Source organism: Elephantulus edwardii, unplaced genomic scaffold (assembly GCF_000299155.1).
Source record: "Elephantulus edwardii isolate Elephantulus edwardi_28Jun2011 unplaced genomic scaffold, EleEdw1.0 scaffold00052, whole genome shotgun sequence".
NCBI classification, from domain to species: Eukaryota; Metazoa; Chordata; class Mammalia; order Macroscelidea; family Macroscelididae; genus Elephantulus; species Elephantulus edwardii.
The window spans coordinates 8,869,648-8,874,326 of NW_006399802.1; the positions used below are offsets into that span (position 1 = coordinate 8,869,648).

General features: G+C 34.1%; 1 pseudogene; it reads left to right on the forward strand.

Moving 5' to 3' along the window:
- Nucleotides 1-1,009: 1,009 nt before the first annotated feature.
- The window catches only part of LOC102871473, a 17,743-nt pseudogene continuing 14,073 nt past the window's right edge, over nt 1,010-4,679 (forward strand).

A 4,679-nucleotide genomic window follows, 5' to 3' on the forward strand; every position in this document is an offset into this window, starting at 1 on the left:
AAGGGTCATCATCATTCCCTCAAATAGGCGGTCTGGCTACTCCGTCTCTAAGATATATTTGGTATTTTTGGAGTATGTAGATACTCAGCCCTCGTCTCCAATATAACTCAAAGCATTAAGTCTTTGACCATCATCTGAAAATATCTATCTTGCTGTTGCATAGGAAAGAATTTAAAAGAGCATAGCTTAGCTACCAGAAACTTGAAGAGGTCTATGAACACAGACTTCTCAAATCTACATTAATAAAAATAATTTCTTGACTGCTATTGCCAAAGGTATTTATTATGGATCCTAGAAAGACATAATCATTAACCACTTCAATCTTCTCTTTGTCCATCATGATGTCTATTTGTCCATTGGATGAGACTTTTTGTTTTCTCGATTTTGAAATATAATCCATATTGAAGGCTGCAGGCTTTGACCTTCTGCAATAAACATCTCAAGATCTTCAAAGCTGTGCCTTTCTCTGATTTTATGCAATCTTCTCCTTCATAGAGTCCAGCTTATTGAATCATTTACTTTCTATAAAGATTGAATAGGTATATAGAGAAGATATAAACCTGATGCACACCTTTCTTGATATTAAACCATGTGATATTCCCTTACTCTGTACAATAGCCTCCAGTAGATATAGGTTGTATATGAATAAAATTAAGTGTCCTTAGATTTCCATTATTTTAAATGTTACCCATGTCTTTGAATAATCAATGAAGTACAAATATGCATCTTTCTGGTATTTTTTATTTTCAGGCAAGATTCATTTTTCCATTAACAATAGTATTCCTAGTGTCACATCCTCTTGTAAATGCAAGTTGATCCCTGGATTATCTTCAGTAGGGTTTTGCTTGCATGTAGTATCAGTAATATAGTGCAGTAATTTCTGCATTCAGTTGGATCACATTTCTTGGGGACAAATATGGATCTTTTCCAGTCCATTGGCCAAGTAGTTATACTCCAAATTTCCTGGCATAGACTGATTATGTCAAGAGCTGCATTTGTTTGCGGAAACATGTCAATTGGTGTTCCATCTAATCTTGGGACTATATTTCTTACCAATGTGCGAAGTGCAGTTTGACCTTCTCCTTCATCATCATTGATTCTTGGTTGTCTGCTTTCTCCTGAAAGGTTCCCTGGTAATCAAGACTTTTTGGTGCAGTAATTCTATCTATACCTCCATCTTCTTTTGATGCTTCTTAAATTTTGCTCATGGTATCGTGACTTCGGGCTTAATTTATTTTTTAAGTTTCTTCAGCTTGAAAATGCCAAAGGTAGTGGTATCTTTATTTTCTATCTTCAAGTCTTTGCACACTTTATACTTATGCTTTACTTTTTCTTCTCGAGCTAACCTTTGGAATCTGTTCATCTTTATTTTGGCATTTTCCCCTTTTATTTTGTCTTCTCTTTACTTTAGGACAATCAACTGAAATCCGTAAACTGCTTTAAACTCCAGAAGGCAGTGATTTTTTATTATGTAAAGTTTACAAAGGGTTTAGAAATCATTTACATATTTGGAACCTACAAACAATCTGGGAAAAATCATAGCAGGAAAAAGAAACTCAGAATAGTTAAATGACTTTTCTAATTCATAGCAATTTTTTTAAAAGGAACTTGAGTAAACCTTCAGTTATTTGACAACTCAACAACTCATTACAATCAAGTCAGAACCAAATCACAGCTGACCCTCAGGTAAGTTTTTGGGAGGTTGTAAATAGCAAGGAGAAGAATGCTCGTTCCCCACACCCCCACCCCCACCCCCAATGGAGTGACTGGTGAATTCAAACTACCAGAGAGTTAATTAAATCATTGGTAATGTTCACAAGTAGAGAGTCAGTGAAAAAGATAAGTATCCTCAACAACATATGTTGACATAGACTGTCAATGACGGGGTAAAATATAGCAACAATGAGAAAGGCAAAGGACTGGGCAATATTTTAAGGTAAATGGGGTTATTTTAACTAGGAATTGATTCAACAGTTGCTTGTGTTGTAACAAATGTCAAAAACGATACTCATTATATGTTGAATCCTATAATGCTCATTAAAAAACAATTATAAGGTATTATGATTATCATAAGAGTCCAAAATAAAGGTTACCGAGTGGAGTATACTTGGGGGGGGGCATTGTGTACCTATGAAGGAACTTTTCTTAATTTAATTTCTTTATTTTTCATTTCAGTGAACATCTATAGAGATTTCGGAATTCCATTCATTCATTGTTGCACCCCTCTCCCCGCCCCCCCACCCCCCGTTTGCTCCTCTCCTTCAAACGCAAAAGAAAAACTCCCTCATTGGTACGTAATCCCCCACACACATCCCCCAATCCCCAAATATAATCCACTCTGCAACCCTCATGCCGTACTCTTACGAGAAACATAAGTGAACTGGGGGTTGGGGCTCGGTGGGCAGGGAAAAAAGTGCAACAGTGAATGAATGGAAATCCAAAATCTCTGTAAATGTTCATTAAAAGAAATAATTTTAAAAAAAAGAAAACAAAAAACAAAAACAAAGAAAATAATTACTAAATTATGAAATGTCTTAAAAACTATTTTTCTCTTTTTTTTGCCTCAAACTATTAATAAATTATTAAATAATTTCATCACATTTTTGCTCGAGACTCACATTAAGCAGAAAGTAGGTATGTATGATGATTATTTCTGTCTGCTAGATAATGATTTTGTGGTTTGGAAAGGTTAAACAAATTTCCAAATGTCACAAGACGAAGTGATGGCCAGAACTTCCTACATAATATGCTGTGTTGTATTAAATATTTTATAATGCATAGCTAGTCATATTTAAATATAGAATTGGATTACATGAAATTACCTACTATAAACCCAGCAACTCTGGTTGGACAACAGTGAGGCACTTGGCAACTAACAGAAATATTGGTGGTTCCCATTCGCCTATGGGCTCCACAGGAAGACAGCTGATGATTTATCTGCTCTGATAATGACAGCATCCCGGAAAACCCTGTAGCAATGGCCTCCTCAGCCTTGTGGGATCAGTCTGAATTGAAATATATTCGATGCCACCTAACCACTATGAACATAATTCTATGTTATTATTTAATTCTATACCAAGATAGATTGACACAGTGACTGTAGCAATGGACTTATACATGCCAGAGATCATGAGGCTGGCACAGGATAGGGCAGGCTTCAGAGCTATTGTTCACAGGATTGCTGTCAGTTACGTCAACTCGACCATATGGAATATCAACAACGAATAATATGCTTTAGGTTTGGGGAAATAAAAAAGAATATAAAATAATCAGAAAATAAAAACAACCTTCTAATTAAAAAATAGACCCTAACAGGATAATAAGAAAATATAATTATGTTGTTTCAATAATATGCTGAAAAAAACCTTGTTAAATTACAAAAACAAAACTATTGCATATATCATTCAATTTTACAGAAAAGGCAGTTCCTATATAGGACAAACAATGAGGTCTTACTGAAAGTCTTTAACTCCTATTTCAGAACACAATAGTGCTGGCAAACTTCATAATAAAGAATATAAATCTTTGACTGTGTAACTATGGAAACTCTAATCTGTAAACAAAGAAGTTAAGAAGTTCCGGAAGGAGTGATTTCAACATTTCAAAGGAAGTCTAAATACTACATTTATTTTGAAAAGACACAGTTAGAAATAGATTTATAATTTATAAATCTTACAGTTTTCTGTAAGAAGTGGCATCCACTTCCTAAACAACATGCCTTGGAAAACTCTATAAACTTTGATAAAAATTAGTTACAGAAAGACTTCAGGCCTTTTGTTCACTGGATCACTATGAATCATGCTTGACTAAAAGGTTATCAACAACAATGATTTTCTATATATCTACTTCACTCAATATACTGTGATAATGGCATAGGATAAACAGATGGAACATTAGCATAGGATTTTATTTTTTTTAGTCTAGAAAAATCTTAAAGACACAAAAAAAGCAATAAAAGTTTGTTGCTTTCAAGATATTCTAGTTCAATAAGCATAAACAAAAATAAAATGTAGCTTAATTAACTAAAAAAAAAATACTGTTAGTAGATTACTGAAGGTAAAATTGACCTAAAGTGTGCATATTTAAGTGTAAAATTTGGTATGATACTTCATATATATGTATTCATGAAATCACTATAATGAACAGTATGAATCATGGGGTCGCAGAGTTTGATGGGCCGAGAGAGAAGCTAAGGAATGAGAAAAGACAGGGATCTGAAAAGACAGAGTAATAGTGAGTACAGAACAATATTGACTGATTAATTTTATATAACCATACAATTTATGATAATAACATATGAAACACAATGTAAATGAAGGAATGTGTGAAACGCAATGTATATGTATGAAACATAATGTATACAAGTTTTGTATGCAAATCAGCATAAAATATTTTTTAAAGGGTGGATTATATTTATCATTCCTAATATATTCTTATATGCATTTGTAATTTCATTTTTTCTGTCCTTACTTTGTCCAGGATCATGTTCTCCCGCTGGTTTTTCTGTGTACCTGAAAGATGCCTCTTTTCTATTATCTGAGGTGACTTGACTGAGGCTCAATGTCAAGAAGACAAAGATTCTCACCACTGGACCAATTGCCAGCGTCAGGATGGATGGCAAAGAGATTGAGAGTGTTCACAGCTTCAGTTTGCTCGGCTCCACAGTCAACACTCTTGGC